Source organism: Mauremys mutica, chromosome 12 (genome assembly GCF_020497125.1).
Source record: "Mauremys mutica isolate MM-2020 ecotype Southern chromosome 12, ASM2049712v1, whole genome shotgun sequence".
Taxonomy (NCBI): domain Eukaryota; kingdom Metazoa; phylum Chordata; order Testudines; family Geoemydidae; genus Mauremys; species Mauremys mutica.
In genome coordinates this window covers 2,129,440-2,153,097 of record NC_059083.1, presented here as the reverse complement: position 1 = coordinate 2,153,097, position 23,658 = coordinate 2,129,440, and the positions used below count along the sequence as shown (strand labels likewise).

Sequence of the window (23,658 nt, the reverse complement as noted above, 5' to 3'; positions counted from 1 at the left end):
ATGGTCCTGAAGGTGTGAAGCGAGGAGACCATGGCGGTGCCGACCCTCCCGGTGTCGGTGTCATGTGGACACCCTGGGCAAAGTGACCAGAGGGGGTTTCCCCTGGAGAACGGTCTTGGTGCCGTTCTACGGCCGGGTGGTCTCTTGGCCACCAGATGGTGCCGGTAATGCCGAGTCCTGGACGTCCGGGGACCCTGGTACCGGCAGTGTAAGCAGGTCCCCAGCTGCCGCGTACGCCCCCGGGTGGATGGTACCGCGAAGTGTCTGGTACGCTGGCTGCAGGAGGGTGGCATGTCCCTTGGTGAGGTACGCGGGACCCGCGTGGGTGTCTTTAGTGGTGGCTGCAGCGGTGCTGGCGAGGGAGAGCGGCCCGGCGTGGCTCTCGCACTGTCCCGGTCTCCTGGCCTGGCCCCTCTCGGTACCGGGGAGCGGCTCTTGTCTCCGTGCCCGCGGTGCCTGTCCTTGGGCACCGGCGAAGAGGGGCGGTGCTGCGAGCCCCGACTGGCGGGAGCTGCACTCTGCACCAACCTGGAGCTGCTCAGTGCCAAGTCCAATCTCAGCTCCAACACCGTCTTAATCCTGCCTCCACCAGGAGAACTTCCGGTCCCGCTGCCCGATCTGTCTGGGTGGGGGTTTGAATTCCCTGCAGGTCTGACAGTGACCCTTCCTGTGAGCGGCTCCCCAGCCCTGAGACAGCTCAAGGGCGGGTCGCTCGTTTCACAGGAAGAGCAGGGCTGGAAGCCCGGTGAGCGAGGCGTACCCCACCCCAGGGAGTGCGCAGCCTCTCCAGAGAGGGGGGAGGTGCCCAAGCACTCGCACTGCTAAAAATGACATCCAACTAACCAACGACACACGATGAAACCAGAGAAACCCACTAGAAAACCTGGCTGAAGCGAGCAGGGAAGTTCCAGACGCTGCCACGGGCAGTAAGAAGGAGCTGAAGGGCGCGGGCTTGGCAGGGTCCCTTATACCCGCGCTGTGAGCGCACGGCACCGGGGGTGTCAGAACCAACAGCAGGAACCACTAGGGGAACGATTCCAGCCACGGTGCCCGGGCGCGCACACCCCTACGTGGGAATGGACGTGTGCAGCACACCTCGAAGAACGTGCAGGACGGATCCGTAAGGGATAAGGCCCCGAACTCCTACACCCCCGGGTGCAGGGGAGGGCGACCAGGGGAGGGGAGGGCAGTGAGGGGGCCTCCTTGACGGAGAGGAAACACTGGGACGTCGTCCTGAGGGGCTCAAAGGGGCCCCGAGTCAGGGTGAGAAGGTCCCCGGCCGGCGCTCAACGAGCCTGAGGAGGATGAAGCAGGGATGCAGCTGGGAGCAAACGCTGGATACCCCAGTACAGAGACCCCCTGCCTGCCCGGGGAGAGCAGCCACTCGGCGTGACACTGAGACTGCCGAGCCCTGGGTCCGAACTCCCAGCCCTGCACTGGAGCCAGCGAGGAAGCAGAGAAGCTCCCTCTCCTGCAGCACGGCTTGGACTGCCCCCGGTTCTGGACCAGGCAGACCCCGTGGGAGGTTTCCTGGATGCCAGCGGGATCCCTTCCAGCCGGGGAAGGAGGGGCCCCTGCAGCGTGGGTGAGAGGCAAACGGGTCTCTCAGTGAGACTGGAAATTCCCTCGCTGGGAACAGGAGCACGTCTGGGTGCAGGCTCCCTGGCACCTGAGCCAGCTCTGCCCTGCGTCACTCGTCACGTCTCATTCCTCGACCACGCCGAGCTCGGCCGCACCGGGGGCTTCGCTCCATACAGGACACCAGAGGGTCGGCTTCCTCCTGCTGGGGTGACGACCTCGTCCCGCCCGGTTCGCTGACGCAGGGCACTGCGCTGGGGTCGGGTCGGAGCAGGCGGTGGGAGCTGCTCACCCCTGGGGACAGGGACAGAGCCCGCAGCCAATCACCCTGCGCCGCACCCAGTTCATGCCAGGTTCCCTCCCCTGCTCCGTACTGAGCTCACCTCCACGCGAGCACACACACCCCTCCCCAGGCTGGCACTGCCCATAGCTCTCTCCTGTCCGGCCTGGCTACAGGAAACAGGTGCTGAGTCCCATCCGAGAGGTGCTGAGGCTCCGGAGAAGCCGGACTCTCCTGTCCGGCCCAGTTATGGGAAATGACGGGTGCTGAGCCCCATCTGGGAGGTACCGAGGCTCCGGGGAAGCCGGACTCTCCTGTCCGGCCCAGCTATGGGAAATGACGGGTGCTGAGCCCCATCTGAGAGGTGCTGAGGCTCCGGGGAAGCCGGACTCTCCTGTTCAGACGCACCGAGGTGTGAGCAGGCAGGGACAGCAGGAACGACTGGAGCTCTCGTGTGCACTCACCGCAGTGTGTCCACACACAGCACACACCCAGCAGTGACTCCGGGGCAGGCTGAGACCTCCTGCAGGCTGCTGGCCGTCCTGAGCAGAGCAGAGAATTGTCCCATCTCTCCTGAGCAATAACCCCTTTGAGACTGGGTCATTCCCACCCCCAGGCGAGCTCTGCCCGGGGTGGGGCCCAGGTGTCTCTCTTCCCAGCGCAGAATGAACCCGCGGTCCCAGGATCCGGAGTGCCTGGGAAGTGGTTTGTGCCGCTCACCCTCTGGCTGGAGCGTCGCTGAGGATGGCCAGAGGTGACCCCTTCCTGCCTGAGGGCAGAGCTGAACCGGACGTGCTGGGATGCAGAGGTGACACCGAGCTCTGTGGTGACGCTGACGAAGGGGGGTGGGCAGGGCTGCGTCTCAGCTCCATGGAGCACAGACAGGCCTTTGCGGATCACCGCCAGGGTGGGACTTAAACGTCTGTCTGTAATCGAGGCTGCCCAGGGCTCTCCCGGAGATGTTCCAGACCGAGCACGTCCCATTGCCCCGATTTCTCCTGGAGCAGGGCCAGGATGGAGCACAGGCCCTGTCCCCTCTCTGGGGCTGGTCCCACAATCCCCGTCTGCAGGAGATGGGGGACAGCCGCCTGCACCCCCCCTCTCCTGAGGGGCCGGGGGAGAGGGAGAAGGGGCCAATCTGGGCAGAAGCGGGGCCCACGCTCCCTGGACAGCGCAGAACTCACCTGGTGCGGGGATCAGAGAACAGGGATCCGCACGCTGGAGAATACGACCCACCTGTGCGCTGCTCCGGCCCCATCTGCTCTGGCGGCGAGTCACACGGTGACTGGGACCAGAGGCTGCCTTGCGGGTGTGTCGTCTCCCCCCCGGATCAGCCACCTCTGGGTGTCGACACTTTCCCTGCAGTGCCTGGGACTGTCTCACCAGCTGTACGCCTGCTCTGGACGCTGGGAATGACAGCCTGGGTTTGGAGCGGGATTTACAGCCCCTCGGCGGCCTCGGCAGGAGCCAGGGTGTCTTTGCTTTGTCCGAGGAGTCGCCCGATGCCTTTCCCACCGATTCTCAGCTGGCATCATCCACATGCTGGGAGGGGAGTTCAGGTCGCTACAGCCTGGCCAGCTGCCTTCGGCACCCAGCTGCACACGCCGACAGATAACCGCGCTGCAGCCCTGGCCCCTGCTGAGCCCCGCGGGGCGTCCAGAGGGGAGTCAGACCGGACGGCTGCTGCCAGGGGAGTCGTTCTGAGTCCCCAGACCAAAGGGCCAGAGTCACACAGGCCGGCCGGTCCTGCTGGGCAGAGCGCGGGACGCAGCAGGGCTCTGAGGGACGTGGGGGCTGCCTCACGGGGTCTCCAGGGTGCGGTGTCCAACCATCCTCCTGGTCAGGGGCCGTAGGATTTCAGTCTCCCTGCAGAGGCCCTGCCGTGCCCTGAGCTGGGGCGTCCGTGCTCCATCGGCCTCAGGAGAGGCAATGAACTCTGGCTGGTGCTTAGCCCCCTGCTCCGTCTCTCGGGGGCACCCGCTCCTCCCGGATCATGTCTGTCGAGGCCGCGCTGAGCGGAAGACGAGGCCGGTTTGGGAACCTCAGGGGTAACACTGCTGAGCGGGGTCAGGGGCGGCTCTACCTTTTTGGCTGCCCCAAGCAGTCATGCGCGGGAGGCGCCCCGGAGCCGCGGGAGCAGCGGACCTCCCGCGGGCCTGACTGCAGAGGGACCGCTGGTCCCGCGCGGCTCGGCTGGACCTCCCGCAGCTGCGGAGGGTTCACTGGTCCGGCGGCTCCGCTTGAGCTGCCGCAGTCATGACTGCGGCAGGTCTGCCAGCCCAGCCTGCCGCCCCCCCGGGAAAGGGCCGCCCCACGCGCGTGCTTGCCCCGCTGGGCTCTGGAGCCGGCCCTGAGCGGGGTCGCTGCTGTTCTGACCTGGCTCCTCCTCGTCCATCTGAGACGTTCCCTCTGGGAGTCGCTCTGAACTGGACACCGCCCGCTTCCACGTGGCTTCGAAGAATCCCGGCAGGAGGAGTTTCCTGCTTTCCCTCTCCCGTGGCTCCTGCTCCGAATCCGAGCGCTGTCCCTCCTCCCGGGGGCACTGAGGGCTTCTGCGCCGCCAGACCTGGATTCCTGCCTCCTTCCCTCGGCGTCGCCCTCCCTGGAGAATCGGCAGCAGCAGACTCTGAACCGGACCGAGCTGCCGGATCCTGCATCGGGGTTAAGCTCCCAGAGCTGCTCTGCTTTTCCTGTGGCCTTGGGGGGGAGGAGGAGGCTGACGGCCATGGGGACTGGTCCCCCTGCCCCGTGGCTGCTCCCCAGCGCAGTCTGAGGGTGACAGGACGTCTCTCGCCGGCAGAGCTCAGAGGAGGCCCTACCAGAGGGGGAGGGTCCCATTCCCTGGGCCTGACCCCACTGTGTGCCCAGCACTGAGTCCCTGGCCCGTGTCCCCGGAGCAGGAGGCTCTGACCGAGTCTGCACAGCGCAGGCCACCCCGGGGAAAGGTCGCTACGGCGGGTCCGGGTCCATGATGGGAAATCCCAGGGTTCGACCCCTGTGCTGGACAGAGCCTGGCAGGGACCAGAAATTTCCCCCAGGGATCGGGCTCCAGCAGGGGAGGAAGGGCCCTGGGAACACGTCTGACGGGGTGAGGGGACGAGGTGCCCGGCCTGCGGCTTTGCTGCCCAGACTCAGGCCAGGGGCTCCAGGATGGTCCCTGCCCGGCCGGCTCTGCTGGGACGTGCCGGGCGGCTGGCACAGAACATGCAGAGACCCCCAGCCAGGGGCCCGAGCGGTGTGTGTCAGGCAGCCCCACCCATCCCTCTCCTCCCCCACACTGCTCTCCACGGGGGTAAGCCGGGGGGGGGGGAACCGATGGGGTCTCGGAGGGACCAGGCCTGTAGCTCCCCCGTGTGGGTGGGGCCCAGACCCAGCTAGACAGGCAAACTCTGCCCTGCTCTGCAGCAGCACCCTGGGGACCCCCCTGCAGCGCTGGGGGCAGAGCGGGAACCTGGCGGCTCCTCCGGGCAGCCACTGGCAGGTCCGGCTCTGCCTGGGAGCTGCAGCCCCTGGGGACGGAGCCGGGAACGCGCAGACGGGAGGAAATTCTGGTGTAAAATCCCAGGCTACTGAAGCCGATCTCACGAGGGGTCTGGGCCTGACGCAGGACGTCTGACCGCTCGGGGCTGGGACGCTGATCTCCAGCCGCCCCTCCCAGCCCCCAGCAGCCGCCTCCCTGCAGGGCCCATCCCAATCACACCCCCACCTCTGCCCCCCACTGGCCCTTCCCTAGCCCAGGCCCCTTCCCTGGGGCTCCCCTGGCCAGGAGGCGCCGCCCAAGGCCCCACAGGCTCTGCCCTGGGTGTGGGGAGAGGAGGCAGCGCAGGGGGAGGCAGCAGGGCCAGGACACCCCGGGGTGGGGATCTTAAAGCTCAGGGCTGGGAGCTGTTCCCAGGACGGGGGGTGTGAGTGGGGAGAGTGTCCCCCAACACCCCCTTAGCGAGGGGCCTGGGACTTGAGAAGGGGGGGCAGGAGGAGGGATGGGGGGCAGGAGAGAGCAGAGCCCCACCCCATATATCAGCAGCAGGTGGTGAAGGCCGCCCCTGCCCCTGCAGCCCTGATTGCTAAGGGGGGGGGGGAGAAGAGATGTGATGCAGTAGGGGCTGTCTGTGTGGGGGATGGGAGAGCCGGGGAGGACTTTACGTGAGGGACAGGACCTGAGCCAGGGAGGGGTGTCAGCACCTTTGCTCGGGAAGCTGGACAAAGGAAGGGGCCGGCTGGAGGGGTGAGTTAGTTCAGCTTTGGTTTGGGAGCTGGGTGGTGGGAATTCAGGGGATCCTAGGCTGGGATCCAAGCACCCTGAACCCCCAGCAGGGCCAGATTGCGGGGTCCTGGCTGTGCCCACGAGCTCTGCTGTAGCCTGTGTTCCTGTGTCCAATAAACCTTCTGTGTTCCTGGCTGGCTGAGAGTCACTGGGAGTCCCAGGAAGGGGGGTGCAGGGCCGGACTCCCCCACACTCCGTGACAGAGGGGCAGAGAGGAGAACTGGCCTCTTTCCCCCCCAGCCCCGATTGCTGGGGGGATGGGCAGACACAGGCTGGGGCCTCTCCCCCTGCAGAGCCCCGTCTCCCTAGCGAGCTGGCAGGGACGCCCCCTGCACCCTGCCCCCACCCCTTGGGCAGGAGGGCTGGCACCGGGGGCAGGAGCACCCTGTGGGGCAGGTGCTGCAGGACCAGAGCCCGAGCTCCGGGGCACCTGGGCGCACATGAGAGGTGCTGCTGTGGGGGGGGGGGGGGACGAAATCGCCTGCACTAAGCATCACTGGAGGAAAATTTGGGGGGGGCGGAGCAGGGGGCTGTGGGAGGGGGTAGGAGGGAATCTGGGAGGGATAGTGGGGGGCAGGGGAACCAGGGGTAAGCAGGAGGCTGCAGCGTCACCAACCCCGAGCGGGCGAAACGGCCAGACAGACCCACACCCCATGGGAGTGTCTGTGAGTCAGGCCGAACTCCTGCCCCCCTCCGCTCTGAGCTGGGCACGGGGGGGGGAGGGGGAAGGCGTGGACCGGGGCCAGTGGGGGGCTGGGCACTGCAGGACAGGCTGAAACCACCAAAACTCACACGCAGACAAACGGCCCCTGCCCTGTACTGCTGACTGACAGGGGGACCCTGCCCTGACACCCGCCTGGTCCCTGCCCAGGGACACACGCCAGCTCCCTCGCCGGGCACCTCCCACCCCCGACATTGCCCCAGCCAAACCCCCCCTGAGCCAGCAGCAGAGGGGTACATGGGGGGGGGTGAGTGCGGCTGGGCTGGAGATGGGGGGTGGAGCTCACTCCTGGGATCCCTCCCCCACCACTCACTTTTGGTCCCCTCCCCCTCTCCAGACGGCAGTAAGTGGGGTCAAGGGTCAGGCAGGAACTGCCTCTGGTGCCCCCCCCCACTGTTCCCTCTGCCCCAGCCCCGCACACATCGCTCCTGGGGGATTCTCTGCCTCTGCCCCCACGCCAAGGCACTGCAGTTACACCTTCCACCCAGCAGGGGCTGCTCCGGCGCCAGAACAGCCAGCGGGGTTCCCCGCCGCACCCCACCCCACCCTGCCCCCCACTGCACCCTGCCCCCCACTGCACCCGCCGTGGGGCCAGGCCGGGAGAGCCGGGTGCAATGGGACCTTCTGGCCTTCGCACCGGTGCGGCTCTGCCTGGGACTGAGCACCCCCGGCCTGGGGGGCAGGGCCCCGAAGGGGGGCAGAGGCGGCTGGACGTGGGGCTGGGAGCAGAGGTCTTGGGTGTTTTGGGAGGGGACAGCAAGAGATTCACACGCTGGAGGGTGTCAAACACTTTCTGTCACATGAACCCCCCCAGCCTGCAGCCCCCCCACGAGTCCCTCTGCCCCCCACGTTCACAGTGACCCCGTGAGAAAGTGCCCCCATGGGTCCCTCTGCCCCCTCCCCCATTCACACCAGCTCCCCCACTTTGCAGCCCCTCGGGGCCCTTGTTCACACTGACACCCCCCATGCGCCCCCCCAGTTGCGTCTGTCCCATCCCCCTATTCACACCGACCCCCCCCCACAGGTCCCCCTTCTCCGCTCCCCCCCCACCGACCCCCCAGCCGCACCCTGCTGCGAGTCCCTCTGTCCCCCCCCCGCTCAGCCCGAGCCCCGTGTCCGGTCGGGGCAGTGCCCGGCCCCCACTCACCCCCGCTCTGGTTGTAGCGCTCACGCAGGGTGTCCAGGTTCGCTCGGAACAAGGCCTCCCAGCCCTGTGCGACCTGGGTCTGCCCGTCCCAGTACGGCCCGTCCAGGTTCCGCGCCATCCACTCCGCGCGTGGCTCCGCGCTCCGTGTCTCGCTGTCGTAGTGCACCGTGAGCTGCCCGTCCACGTACCCGACCGCGATGAACTCGGGCAGCCCCGGGCCGGGCTCCGACACCACCCAGAAGAAATTGCGCAGCGCGTGCGGGGCTGGGTCTGCGGGGAGACGGGGGGGGGGTCAGAGCCGGCACCGGGACCCGCGGGGGTGTCGGGACTCGGCAGTAAGAACCACGCGGGAGGGAGGCGGGGCCGCGCAGCAGCGAGGGGACGGGGACGGGAGGGAGAGCGGCGGGGGAGGGACAGGGGGCATGACACCCCCGTGGGTGGGAGGCGGGGCTGGCCGCGGGAGGAGGGTGGGGGAAGGACAGAGAGTAGGGAGGAGGGGGGCAGCAGGGGACTGTGAGGAAGGAAAGGGGTCCAGGAAGGAGGCAGGGAGGGGTGAGGGGATCAGGGCTGGAGGGGGCATGAGGGGGAGGGGAGCAGAGATGGGGGGGGACAGACTGGAGGGGGAGCAGGGCGGGGAGGAGGGAGACCTTAGGGGGGAGGTCAGCACATTATCCCAGGAGCCGCCCCCAGGGGGGATGGGGCAGGAGAAGGGCGAGGGGGGGCACCCAAAGCTTGTCAGGGCTGCGGGGGGGGGGGGGCAGAGGCACTGCTGGATGGCCCATGAGGAGCAGGCAGAGAGCAGGGCTGCAGGGGGGGGGTGAGGAGGGGGAGGTGGTTATGGGGGGAAGGGCTGGTGGGAGGAGGATGAGGAGGTTACAGGGGAGGGCAGCACTTTGTCCCAGGAGGAGCCCCTAGGAGATGGGGGGGGAGGAGATGCAGGAGCTGAAGCCTGGGGGAGTCGGGGCGGGGCAGGGGGGGGTCCAAGCTGCAGGGGGCAGGACCCAGGGCCCCAGCTGTGCACACACTTGGTCACTAATTCAGGCTGTGGCTGCCCCCCAGGACCCCTGTAGGGACTGGTGCCCTGTTGTGCCAGGCCCTGAATGAGCCCGGCCCCATGGAGCTCTGTCATAAACAGATAGTTAAGGGTTAAGGTCTCTTCTACCTGGAAAGGGTTAACAAGCTCAGTAACCTGATGAACCCCTGACCAGAGGACCAATCAAGGGACAAGATAATTTCAAATCTCTGTGGAGGGAAGGCTTTGTCTGTGTCCTTTGTTGGGTTGCCTTTGTTCTCTCTTTGGATCTAAGAGGGGCCAGACATATTTCCAAGCTCTCCAAGTTTTCCTGAAGTATTTTCTACTATCCAGTATAGTGAGAATTAGAAAGGCGGATTAGTCTTATAATTAATTTCTGCATTTGCAATTGTGTGTTGGCTGGAGAAATCCGAGGAAGTGGGTATTCACCCACGAAAGCTCATGCTGCAAAACGTCTGTTAGTCTATAAGGTGCCACAGGATTCTTTGCTGCTTCTACAGAACCAGACTAACAAGGCTCCCCCTCTGATACTCTTTATTTCTGTTTGCTGTTACTTTTGATTATTCTGAGAAAAGGGGGGAGGAAAGTCTCTCCAGTTTTAGAAGTTAGACCCTGTAATCTTTCCATCCTGGTGTTACAGAGATAGTGTACTTTCTTTCTTTCTTTTAATAAAATCTTTTCTTTTTGGAACCTGATTGATTTCTTCCCTTGTTTGGAATCTCAGGGGAAGAGGAGGAGGAGGGGGGAAAGTGAATCCCTCTTTGTTTTGATTCAAGGAGTTTGAATCAAGGTGATCTCTCCCAACGACTAGGGGAGGGGGGAAGAAGGTGGGGGAATGGTTTATTTCCCTTTGTGTTAAGAGCCAAGAAGTTTGGGTCTGTGTTCCCCAGGGAAAGGTTTGGGGGAACAGGGAGTGTGCCAGACACTGGAATTTCTAGCTGATGGCAGCAAGAACCAGATCTAAACCAGGATTTTAGTTTAGAGGAGTCCATGCAGGTCCCCATCTTGTGGACGCTAAAGTTCAAAGTGGAGAATAAACCTATGACAAGCTCACAGACTGATGCCCCGTCCCTGCTGTCGGGTTCACCCCACGGGCCGGGTCGGGGCCAAAGAGCGGCACGGGAGGGGCTGCAGCTCCCAGACAAAGGTGCTGCAGAGACTGAACCCCGAGTCCCTTCACCCTGTGAGTGTCCCCCCGACGTCAGACTCTGCTCAGGGGGTCGAGGCCTGGGGGTCAGGCTGATGCAGCTTGTTTGGTCCCACTGGCTCCTCAGCGTGTCGGGGGCTCAGACCCTGCAGAGTTGCCATGTGGACCCTCCCTCCCCCACACAGCCCCACCGGAGCCTCCCTCACCTGAGTAACGTTACACACGGTGTCTGCAGGATCGGGGCCCTGTTCACTAGTCAGACCAGAGCCCCCCCGCGCTGGGCGCTGGACACACGCCAGGGACAGCTCTGCCCTGGCTTAGCTCTGCCTGGTCTCCCCCAGCTCAGACATAACCGGACACAGACGCCCCCTTTTCTTCCCCTCCGGCTGCTGATCGCCCTGTGTCCCCCCGTCAGCACCAGCCACTTTCCCCTCTCATTCTCCTTTGTTCAGAGCCCAGGGTCCTGATCCGGCGAGCAGGGCTGCTGCGGCTGCTCCTCTCTGGCCGACTAATTATCGAATCAGCAGAGCAGGGGGACTAGCCCCACTGACTCCCACCTTCTCAGTGAGGGCTCCAACCACGTAAGAACGGCCACACCGAGTCAGACCAAAGGTCCATCCAGCCCAGTGTCCTGTCTGCTGACAGTGGCCAGGTGCCCCAGAGGGAATGAACAGAACAGGGAATCATCCAGTGATCCATCCCGTCGCCCATTCCCAGCTTCTGGCAAACAGAGGCCAGGGACACCATCCCTGCCCAGCCTGGCTAATAGCCACTGATGGACCTGTCCTCCATGAACTTATCTAGTTCTTTTTTAAACCTTGTTATGGTCTTGGCCTTCACAACATCCTCTGGCGAGGAGTTCCACAGGTTGACTGTGCATTGTGTGAAGAAATACTTAAGCCTGCTGCCTATTAATTTCATTTGGTGACCCCTAGTTCTTGTGTTATGAGGAGGGGTAAATAACACTTTGTTTTCTCCACACCCATCATGATTTTACAGACCTCTATCATATTCCCCCTTAGTCGTCTCTTTTCCAAGCTGAAAAGTCCCAGTCTTATTAACCTCTTCTCATACAGCAGCCCTTCCAAACCCCTCATCATGTTTGTTCCCCTTCTGTGGAACGTTTTCTAATTCCAATGCACCTCTACCCCGCTATAACACTGTCCTGGGTCCCCTTCTTTTCTCCCTCTACATCTTCTCTCCGGGCAAAGTCACCCACAAATTCAGCTACCGTCTCCATGCTAACAACTCACAGCTCAGGCCGGTCTCCTTCTGTCCAAGCGACAATCTTGGCCTGTCTCTGAGGTCTCCTTGTGGAGGTCTCGTCATCAGATCAAGCTCAGTACGGTTAAAGCAGAGTTCCCAATCTTCCCCCCACGGCCTCCCTGCTACCTCCGTTCTCAATCGCTGTGGACAACGCCAGCATCCAGCCCGTCACTCAGGCCCAGAACCTGGCGTCATCTCGGACTCACACCTCGCTCTAGGTCCTCGCATCCAGGTTACGGCTAAGTCTTGCTCACCCGTTCTGCAGAGCATCTCTAAGATACGGCCCTTCCTCTCCACCCCCACAGCTGAAACTCTCATCCAGGCTCTCAGTGTCTCGTGTCTCGACTGCTGCAACGGCCTTTTCTCCGGCCTAGACAAACGCAGTCTCACCCGCTGAGGTCCATTCACAACATGCTGAAAAGATCATTTTTCTAGCTCGCTGATCGATGTGACCTCTCTCTGCATCCCGCCATTGGCTCCTCCTTCTCCATCACACCAAACAGACATCACCTGCCTGTCTTCAACTGTGAGGCCCTTCGCGGCCTATCCCCTCCCCCCCCACCCTCTCTCACTACTGAAAAGTCACCCCTCACCTCTGATCGGCCCATGATCCCAGCCTCCATCAGCCACTTGTTAAATGTGCAAACAAGCCCCTTTGTCCTGTGTCCCATGCTAACCCTCACGCCTGCGAGGAGCTCCCCATAAACATCCACAAAACGTTACCCTGAAAACCCTCCTCAACGCTCCCCTCTGCCAGGCTGCCTCAAACCCAGAAAACAGTGAGGCCACTGGTGCGACGAGCCCACGGCTGTCAGACTGGCCAGGGCTGTCTCCTTGTTCCCTAGTAGTTCCCCACTGGTCTATATTCATCCCTGGTCTCATACTCAGATGAGTCACTCTGTGTATTGTGTCTGTGCAGCACCCGGCACAACAGGGGCCTGGACCATGACGGAGGTTCCTGGCACAAGACAATAACAAATGAGGATGATGATGGCAGGGCAGGGGGCTTTACTTTTAAACTGGCTTATTTTTCCCATTAGAAAGGCCAGTTCCATTAACCCTGTTTTTCCTGAAAGACCCTCTGGGCACTTGGAGAATTGGAGGGGAGGACGTGAAAAGAAAATGAGAGGGGAGGGAATTATTATTTCAAGTTGTGGTAGCAGATTAGCTTTAATCATGCTGGGGCTCCACTGTATGGGGTGTTGTCCAGACAGAGCACGTGACAGTCCCTGCCCCAAGCAGCTCACACTCTGCAACCAGATCCACACGTGGTTTTTGTTCTGATTTAACTGTTTCAGCTGGGGGTGAGATTTGTTTGTTTCTTTTTACCGAAATAGTTAAATCAGCACAACCCCCTCGTGCGAGTGCAGTTACACCAGTACAGCCGGGCTTTACGCCAGCACAGCTTATTGCTGTAAATGTAGGGGAATCATCTGCCCCAGTGCAACTGTGTCCACACTGAGTGGTTGTACTGACTTAACTATGATCATGTCAAACTGTGTGAAAGTGGTACAAACACTGCATGTAGATCAGCCCTAAAAAGTTTATTCCAACTCTTTAAACTTTGTTGTTAACACCTTAGTCTTGTCTACACACAAATTTACAGTACTAGTCTAAGTTAAATTGCCAGTTAAAATAGATTTAGTTAACCCAGTGCAAAAGGCTGTGTGGACACACCTATTCCAGTTTAAGAGTAGTTTTTTTCAGTTTAGCTGAACTTGGTTGGGCCTTGTCCACAAGGAGAGTCGCACCAGTATAATTAAATGTAAACTGGTTCAGTGAAACCGGTGCAAAGCCCCATGTAGACACTCTTATTCCGATATAAGAGCAGCTTTTTTCAGTTAAGCCACTATTATACCAAAATAAGAAGGTCCACAACGGGCCATGCACGGATTTCTCTAAACCAGTTTAAAGTTTGAAGTGTAGCAAAGGTCCTACTTAACCAAAGCACCTGTCAAGCAGTAGGAAGAAAAGCCGTCCTTGGGGAAGATTCAACACCCTATGGCCCTTCAGCTGAGGACTGAGAATTCCCACCCCAGGTCTCTGGTGCTCCAAGGAGACCTCCAGCAGAACAGGGCAGATGAGAGCTAGAATAGAACAAGCAGGGGAAAAACCCTTTGGGGCCTTCGCTATTCATTAGGAAGCAGCAGAAATGGACACAAACCCTATTCCCCCCAGCAGGTCACCTTTACTGTACCCAGCACAGAGGATTTCTCTCTCTCAGGTTATGTCTACACGGCACTTTCGTCATTAAAACCTGCATCACTCAGGGGTGTGAAAACAAAAAAAACCCACCCCCCTGAATGTCAAAAGTGTTAAATGGTGAAAAGTGCCGGTGTGGACAGTGCTTAGTTAGGGGGAAGATGCTCTCCCGCCAACAAAGCTACTGCCCCTCGTTGGGGTAGTTTTCTTTTGTCGTCAGGAGAGCTCTCCCCTGGCAGCAGACAGCAGCTACTCTGCGTGCCTTACAACAGCCTGGCTGTCCGCTGTAAGGTGTGCCTAGGGTGACCAGACACCTGAAGAAACTGAATGGCAGTACATTTAGAAGCAATAAAAGGCAGTGCTGATTAAGGACTTAATTAAGACACGGGTCACTTGCAGGATTCTCTGCACTTTGAAGTCTTTAAACCACGATTTGAGGATTTCAGTAGCTCAGACATAGGTTAGGGGTTTGATACAGGAGTGGGTGGGTGAGATTCTGTGGCCTGCGTTGTGCAGGAGGTCAGACTGGAAGATCATAGTGGCCCCTTCTGACCTTAAAGTCTATGAGTCTATGAGCACGTGTGAAAAATCGGGACGGGGGTGGAGGGTAATAAGCGCCTATATAAAACAAAGCCTTGAATATCAGACTGTCCCTATAAAATCCGGACCTCTGGTCACCCTAGGGGTGCCGTGTAGACAGCGCCTCAGTGACGAGGGCCTGGCCAGGCACGGATGGGAGCTGGTGCTGGATTCAACGTCATTAAACAGAGCCAGACACACTCTGATCCTCTCTGCGCACACCCCCAGCCCTACAGGCCCCAGGCCCAAGCTCTGTGCGGCTGGAGTTACACCAGTACTCGGTGTGACCCACCCCCAAGGCTTCCTGTCTCTTTGCTCCAGGGCATCCACTGCACAGACCCCCACTTCCATTCCTGGCCCCTAATGTGACTCAACCTGTGGGGCCAGGCTGCACTGTAACCCTGGTTACATCAAACCAGCCTGGCACTGAGTGATGCACTTGAAACCACTTCAGACAAACCCCCAAACCCACCCCGCAGCCTCACCCAGCTGGCTACAGGCTGCGGAGCTCCCTGGGTCTGAGCTGCTGCCGCCCGGGAACTCTGGGGCCAGGCTCGGGCCATGGGAGAGTCACGTCCACACCAGGAAAAGCAGGACGTGCCCCCGCCCCTCTCCCCACACCCCGGGGGGATCCCGAAGCTCCAGGAGATCCCAACAGCACAAAGGCAGCAGCTGGTCTGGGCTCTGCAACGGGCGCTCGCCCCCACACTGAGCCCTGATCAACGCACAGATCCTGGGGCTCCACCTCTCCCCTGCCCTGGGCACATGGCCAGAGATTGGGGTGGGGGGGTGTCCCTAGGACGACACCTCTAAAGCCTCGTCCCCACTTACAGACCCATCGCTGCCTGTGGGAGTGGCTGGCCTGGTGCGGACCCAGCTCAGCCTCGGCCGCAGCTAGCCAGGGCCAAGCCCCGCTCAGGTCTAGACACGGGTTAAACCCAGTGTGAAGAACCTGCTGGGAGCCATTAAAGGTCAGAGAGTCCAAGGAGCCTTTTCCTCCCCATGTCACTCTTGTCTGGGGGGTGGGGGGGTGGAGGGATTTACCCCCTTCACTAGCCCCTTGGGCTCTGCAGACAGGGATGGGGGGGAGCCCCGCCCTGCCCCGAGCCCCGGGAAGGACCCAGCCTGGTAGGGGATCCCCACAGCCCCAGGGCAGGGCGCACAGCAGGGACCTGCCGGCCTCAGTGGGACCCCAGACCCTGAAATCCTGTTAGTTACTGATTGGCACTATTGTTATTATGGGGCTGGGATGGTCACTGGAGTCTGGACCTTGAGCAAGAAATCTGAACCCGGACCAAACAGAACTGACCCCCCCCCCCCGCCTGCCTGTGAGCCCCCCGGGCCGCGCCGGGTGATCGGGTGCGCAGCGCCGGGCACAGCGGGGCCAGGAGCCTGGCTGGGCGCAAACACGGGACACGCCAAGAACCAGCCCCCGAGCGCGGGGCGGACAGATCCCGGCGGGGCACCGACCGGACCCCCCCCCCGCCCGGTCCGAACGCGGAGCCCCGCGCTGCTGACCCCCCCCCCCCCGTACTCACTGGCGTAGCCCCCCGGGCTGGCCGCAGCCCCCAGCAGCACCAGCAGCAGCAGCGCCATGGCCGCCCGCAGGGGGCGCTCTGCCGGTCGCCGGTCCCGCGGCTCCGGTGGATCCCCCACAGACCTGCCTGCGGGAGATTCACCGGAGCCGCCGGCCGCCCGCCAGCGGCGCTCTGAGCCCGGCTCCCGCTGCCCGCTACTTCTACCGCGCCCCGCCCCCCGGCACGGATTGGCCGAGAGGGGAACGTGCCCGCCAATAGCCGCGCGCAGGCCCCTTTGCGTCACCGGTCGCTGGGCAGAACCCGGCCGGGCAGGTTGGACCCGGGAAAGCGAAAGTCTGAGCAGGGATGAGCGCAGCGGGGAACCCCGGGCAAAGCCCCGCCCCCACCCCTAGGCGCCACCCCCTGGTCAGAGCACCCCGGACAGTGCCCCGCCCCCACCCTGAGGCCCCGCCCACCCTCTGCCCCTCCCTGCCTGCAGGGCGCTCTTGGGTCACAACTTCAAATTTTCTCCACAACCACAAGGGCAGAAACGTCCCTTTGACTAACACCAGCCGAGAGTCTCCCCCGCTCACGTGACTCCAGGAGCTGGGGCTTTACGGACACACCAACGATAGCGAGACCCACACTAGAGTCAGGAGAGGGGGCAGCCCTGGCCGGGGGACACTGGCACCCACCTGGGAACAGCCAGTGTCCGGCCTCAGCCTTGCTATCGTCGCTGCGCGGGAGTGTGGCCCAGCTGAGAACTGGGCCCCAGGGCTTCAGGTACCAGCACAGCAATTAACTAACAACAAATTAATTCTCTGTCCATCACCAGCGCCGCCTCTAGAGCCCGAGAACGTCCAGGTACCTCCATCTGGAGCCCAAGAACATATCTGTTATGCTGGGAACTTCAAGCGCTTTATTAATGTAAACACCACAGCCCCCCTTTGCGGTGAGTGACAACACAACAATCCCCAGCGCGTCTAGAGCATCACTGCCCCATTGCATGGGTGGGGAGAGGCACAAAGATGACATCGTCATCAGTTTAGCAAAAGTGAGCAGAGAAAAAACCCCTCCCTGAGGCCGAGACGTGGGCTAAGGGGGTGGGGGTGGATCCAGGACAGTCCCAGGTCCCCCAGCCAGGCCAGTAATTCACAGTTACCAAGCTGGGAAAGCAGGCTCCTTACCAGCCTCTGAGCCACGCTGGGGTGGGGGCTGTGATCACCCTCAGAGCAGTGCAGAGAGCACCAGAGCCCTCCAGGGAGGGGGTGTCCTGTATTCCCAGCCCCCTGTCCGCAGGGTGAGCTCCCCCCACTCTGGGGTTCATTGCTTTCCTGTCATGTCTGTAGTTCCTGTCACCCCCAAGGGCTCACAGACTGTGCACAGCACATGCAGCCCCACGGAGATGCAGCCACCTCTGGGGAAGAGCACATCAGCCAGACACACAGGGGAAATGTCGGCCAAGGGCTGTGGGGCAAACCCCTGCTCTTATGGAAAGTGCCCCACAAGGCCTTTAACCTACACCCGTCGGACAGGCCTTGGGGTTTAAGGGCTCCCCCAAGGCCCCCCCTCCACATGATGACCTGCCAGGAGCTCCGTCCAAGGGGGAGGAAGGGGGGATTCCCCCCTGCAGTGCCCGTGTGTCACCCTGATACTCTCAGCCCCGAATCGTCCCCCCGGCTGCTGTGAATACACGTCACTGCCTGACCCCAGCAGGGGCCCAGCACCCATTTAAACAGCCGGCCCTTTCTTCAGCGCTGCTCTCTCTCCCCCTGTGTCTGTGGGGCTGATACGGGGAGCCCAGGAGCAAAGATACAGGCTGAGCCGGGGGATTTCATCCTAGCTCCTCTCTCTGGCTCACCCTGCCGGGCCTTTTCTCCGTCAGTCTGGGCTCAGGTCTCCCTTCCCCTGTAACGCAGTGGGGAGACCACGTCTGGCTCTGGGCCGGGGGTCCTGTCCCCCATTCACCAGGGGACACTCTGTGTTTGTGGGAAACTGTAGCCTGGGCACCAAACTGACCCCCCCGCGGCCCCAGCTCAGCCTCTCTCTGCTCCTGGGCTCCCCATGCCCAGCTAGTGGGGGTCTCCTCTGGGTGCCATTAATTACCCCGGGACCAGCAGGGCTCCAGCACTGCCCACATCAGTGATCCCGTCCCACGGCCTGGCCCCCGTGCGCCCAGGGGACAGAGGTTCCCAGGCTGGGTCACACTCTCAGGGGATTTCCCGGCCAGGGGATTTCCTCTCCCTGCCACCCCTGGATCCCAGCTCCTCCCCAGCTGCAGCTGAGTCTGTGCTGAGCCTGCAGTGCCCCTGCAGCCCAGGGAGGGAACATTGCTGCCTCCTCACATGATTTCCCAGAAGTGGCAGCATCCGACTCACTGGGGCTGGGATTAGACAGTGCAGCGTTTCCTTGTTCGCTGCACCCGGCCAAAGAGCTCAGCTGGCAGCCGGGCCGGAGCGGGGCACAGGCAGCCGCAGGGCTGGGGCTGAACGGCCGGTCGGGCCGGTCCCAAGGGGAGTTTGCAAAGTGACCCAGCCCTGCCCTAATCAGTTCCACGCTGTGCCTGAACCATGCAGCATTGGTGTGTGCGACACACGCACCCTGCTGGGGTCACTGCCCCGTGTGAGCTGGGGTTAGCCACAGAGAATGGCCTATACACGGCCTGGCACGAGCCACAGTAACCTGAACGGGGTCACTCCTCCCTAGTCTAACCGGGATTAGCCACCCAGATGCAATCGGATTAGGATTAGCTGGGGCTGGGATCTCTTCACCCTGCAGAGAGACAGACTAGCTGGGTTTGGGCACGTCCTGGGCTGCCGTGTATCACCGAGTGTGTCTGTGCTACTCTGGTCTGACTGTGTGGGGTACGAGTTATAATCAATGTTACCGAACCTCCCACTAGTGGGAAACAAAGGGATTAACCCTCCTCCCCCCCACCATGACGACTCCATTAAATCCACCGATAGCTATTCCCTGAGACCCCAGGACCCTATGAGCAGTGTCTGGGGTCTATTATGAAGTCAGCCGCTGTTGGAGCAGGGCCCAGCCAATAATGGAGGGTCTTGGGGGGGGGGAAGGGGCACTGGACCCATGTGTATGGTGTGGGGAGAGGGAGTCTGAGAGCCATTGAACCTAATTGTGAACCCTGTGTGTGAGGGAACCACTTCCAGCCGGGGGGGCGGCAGCCCCCAGCCCCCCTAGTGCTGGCCCCTCTGTGTGTGTGAGCACAACAGGCAGTGGGTTTAGAGTGGGATTCGCCAAGGCACCTAAACCTCACTGGATTTCAGTGGGATTTGGGCACTGGACTCCCTTGTCCCCCTTTCGTAAATCCCGCACTTCCCCCGATAGCCCCCAGCCTTGGGGGGGCCATGTTTACCCCACAGGCCCAAGGCATGCTGGGACGTCCCCCCGCAGCACCTGGCAGAGCCCAGGAGAGGGTCTATGACACACACGTCGCTGACATGCCCTGGATGGGTCCGAGCGGAGCCGTAACAAGGGCTTGTTCCCTCCCCGCGTGTGTCCCTGCGGGCGGCTGCCTGGAGAACAGCAGCCCCGGCCCCTGCAGCCCCCCGGCCCCTGCAGCCCCCTGGCCCCTGCACCCCCCGCATGCACCGGGACTTGGTCTGCAGCGATTCCAGCCCCGGCCCCTGCAGCCCCCCGGCCCCTGCAGCCCCCCGCATGCACCGGGACTTGGTCTGCAGCGATTCCAGCCCCCGGCTCCAGGGCAGCCTCCAGCCACTGCCCGTGTCCCCACCTGACCCCTCCGGCCTGAGCCAGCCCGGGTGGGAGGGGGAAACGGGGCGAGCCCCTACCCGGTGCCCCCAGCACAGCCCGGCTTGTGCCCTGGGCTTCCTCCTCCGGCTTAGCCAGGCAGGGTTAGTCCATTGCGCCCCAGACCCGCCCCGACCCCGGAGAACTGGCCCGAGCCGCGGGGCTGGCAGGGGACGAGCCCGGCCACCAGGAGGGTTTTAGTAGGAGCCCGGTGCAGCCCGTGGAGCTCCGCGTCCTGTGACACCGTGGCTGGGAACTAGGAGCGGGGCCCAGGTGTAAGCAGCACCCGAGCGCTACCCTGGCACAGCAGCTCCCGGGCTGGGCCCGCAGCGCTCGGGGCCTGGGGCAGTGGGCGAGGCGCTCTGGGAGCAGGGCAGCAGGCGAGGCGCTCGGGGCCCGGGGCGGCGGGTGAGGCGCTCGGGGCCCGGGACGGCGGGCGAGGCGCTCGGGGAGCAGCTGGGTTATTTCCCTCCCGGCCTGGCCAAGGATCGCAGCGCAGTGGCTGGGGGCTGAGCCAGCTCCGGGGGCTTTGGGCTCCCGGGCCTGGCAGGGTTTGGAGGGGACACTACGAAGGGATGGGGGGGGGGTAGCTTGGCTGCATTTGTCTAAGCAGTGAAGAGGGGGAAGCCGTCCAGTCCTAGGGAAGGGAAAACCCCGGACATACGGGAGGAAAAAGCAACGGTGCCCGCTCGCTCCAGCAGTGACCGGGCGATGGAGGCGGTGAAAAATGAAACTAAAACCAACTGTTTTCTATTTACAAATGTAAACAAACAGAAGAGCTGCCCCGTGGTGTTTGCCTGAGTGCCGGGCATTGCTGCTGTGCAGGTCGTGAAAAGGGTGGTGCACAGTTCAAACTTCCCGTTCTGGTGATTTCTTAAGGAACAGGCGTTCATAGTCCGAACACAAACGCTCATGATTTAATTAGGAACAGAAACAAAATCCCTGATTGTTGGTGTTTCAAACAATATTTTTTTCCTGAAGACTTCCTAGTTCAAATGCATCTTATGATTAAAATAAATAAACGTTCTATTGTCGTTATTATTCTTGTTATTTATGTATTTTCCTTTTTTTACACAGTAACTACTATGAAATGATATGGAGCGGGAGGCGCAATTTTATATTCTTGCCTCGGGCGCAAAAATAGCTGGTTACGGCTCTGGGTCCGAGCCCGAGGCCCAGCTCAGTGACTATCAAGGGAGATTAATACTCAGTCCCCTCTGGTTACCTGTATCCCCTCGGCCGGACAGCGCGCTGCCTCTCTGGTTAGTGAGTAGGGGTAGGAAATCCGCTCAGGGTCTCTCCCTCTTCCTCTCCCCTCCTCCAATAGTGATGTAACCCCCCCAGAGTCTGTCCTGTCCCCCTCTCCTGGCTGCGCTACGCAGAGATTTTGCACCAATGTAACGCTGGATTTCTGAACTGCAAAGTTAAATTGGTGCCTCCCCTAGTGTGGACACAGTGATATTAGCACAGCTGAGTTGGTACATTTGCCAAACAAGCTAACCCAACAGAACCCCTTTCACACCGACATGCCTGGGTCCACATTAAGGAGTGGTGCATTGATTTAACCAGATCAGGTTAAAAAAACCCAGCTAGTTAAACTGATACAAAACCTGGGTTCAGCCCAGCTCTAATTCTCAGATACGGGTCCAGTGCTGCCAGCGCTGGCTATTTTATTGCAAATCTCACAGTATTTGACATTTCCCCGAGAGCCCCAGCTCCTGGAGTCAGGGGATGATGTGAGAATTTCAGCTTTACAAACTGTAGATTTCTGGCCCCCACAGTTGTGGGGAAAAGCTTGGAAATGTGACAGCCAGAGGTTCCAAACCCAGAAGGTAAATAAATGCCCAATTTCTGTGATTCAGTCTCATGATTTTTGAGCCAATGCTCTGATTTCTGGAGGGTGTAAGGGGCACCTGCCAGCTGCACACGCCCCTGACCGCCAAGTGCAGCTCTGCAAGTGCCCCTGCCCCAGCTGGGCCCTCAGGACGGTGACCGAGGCTTTTACACATTGAACAGCCTCCGCCCCCCGACCCGAGCCGCCCTTCCCCCAGCCCCTTGGCGTGGGGCAGACTCCATGTGAGTGTCTCAGCCCCACGGCCAGGCCCTTCGCCCCCAGGGCACAGCCACCCTCCATTGCCTCCCTGGGGCCAGGCCCTCACCGGCCCAGTGCAGCACCTCTCCCAGCCGCACACAGCTCCTGGCCGGCTGGGAAACACCCCCAGCTCCCTGCCCTGGAGCTCTCCTGCTCTGTTCCCTCGGCCTGTTCACTCCTACTCCCCTTGGGAGCCTGTTCTCAGGGCCAGGGGCTCGTTAGTTAATTAGCTGCCAGAGTCAGGCCCAGCTCCACGAAGGGATTTAGGCTCCTTCCTTCCATTGCAATCCCTGGGGGAGCCGAGCCCTGGTCCCTGGCAGCCGGCTACGTGGGGCTGGTTCTCCCCAGAGAAGCCATCACAGATAGACCAGGCCTGACTCCCCTAACGGCTCAGCCAGCCCGGGAACGGCCCCTGACCGGGATCTGGGAATGAGCTGGAGCTGGCCGGGCTCTGAGCTAAAATCCCCTCCGGTGTCGCCCCTTCCCCTCCAAAGCACCACGACGCACAGACAATCCCCCCCGGTCTGGGGCCTCCTGCAGGTCTAACCCGGCCCCTTTCCCTGGGCTGGGAAGGAGAATTGTAGCCCCGAGTCTTTGCCTGAGCTGGGGGCCCTCAGGGCGGTTCAAGCCCCACAGCCGTCAGTCGTCCCCTGAGGTACCGGAGTCAGATCCCTCCCCCGTCGCCGTCAGTAACACGCTGCCCATCCGGGGTGAGCAGAGCTTCCCCCTCTATGGCCATCACAACAGGCGGGTTGGTGACGGACGGGACTTGTTCCATGTTTGAGATTCACCTGGTTCCTGACGGGACGGACAGGCCGTTATTTCCCGGATTCCCCAGCCGTCTCCCCCCCTAGGCCGAGGTGTCCGTGCGCCATGGACAGCACCCGGCTGTTCCCGCTGCTGTGCGGAAAATACCCAACCCGGCAACTGCCGCCCACTGGCCTCCTGCCCCCGGCACGGGCAGCGCCAGCTACCGCTGACCGGCTGCAGCCTGGGAGCGCCTGAGCCCGCCCAACAGGAGACCCGAGCAGGGCCTGGAATGGGGCATCCCCCTGCCCCCAGGGGAGGGGAGAGCTGGGCCGTTGGGTCTCAAACCCGGAGCTTCACAGGGCTCCCAGGCGCCTTTTCAGTCTCCCCGAGCTGCTCACTGCCTGCAGCGTAATTATTGGTATGGCCAGAGCAGTACTTTGATAAGTGCAAAGTAATGAACATCGGACAACATCATCCCAGCTATCCTCCTACAGAATGATGGGGTCTAAATTAGCTGTTACCACTCAAGAAATATCTTGGAATCATTGTGGAGAGTTCTCTGAAATCATCCACTCAATGTGTAGCGGCAGCCAAAAAAGTGACCAGGATGTTGGGAATCATTAGAAAAGGGATAGATAACAAAATAGAAAGTATCATACTGTCTCTATATAAATCCATGGGACGCCCCATCTTGAATCCTGCGTGCAGATGTATTTCTTCACACACTGCACAGTCAACCTGTGGAACTCCTTGCCAGAGGATGTTGTGACAGCCAAGTCTATAACAGGGTTCAAAAAAGAACTAGATAACTTCATGGAGGATTCAGTGGCTGGGCAGGCTGGGCAGGGATGGTGTCCCTGGCCTCTGTTTGCCAGAAGCTGGGAATGGGCGACAGGGGATGGATCACTGGATGATTCCCTGTTCTGTTCATTCCCTCTGGGGCACCTGGTACCGGACACTGTCGGCAGACAGGGCACTGGGCTAGATGGACCTTTGCTCTGACCCATTATGGCCGTGCCTATGTTATGTTTTTATGTTACCTGGAACCCTGGACTGTGGCTCTGTAGTGCTGGGTGCCGCCCAGACCCCGACTGAGATCAGGGCCCATTGTGCCAGGTGCTGCACTGACCCCCCCATTGAGCCATGTGCTGTATGCATAAATGGGGAAACTGAGGCACTGAGGTTAAGTGACCTGCCCAAGGTTGCACACAGAGTCTGTGGCAGAGCCAGGCAGTGAACCCAGGAGCCCTGAGCCCCAGGCCTGTAGCTTCACCACAGATCATGCCATTCCTGGGCCACATTTGCAGAAAG

General features: G+C 61.4%; 1 protein-coding gene across 1 annotated transcript in view; it reads right to left on the bottom strand.

Annotated features, from left to right (window-relative positions):
* LOC123346411 (H-2 class I histocompatibility antigen, Q9 alpha chain-like) overlaps positions 1-23,658 on the bottom strand; it is a 134,783-nt gene that overhangs the window by 87,354 nt on the left and 23,771 nt on the right. The gene's annotated exons all lie outside the window — the stretch shown is intronic.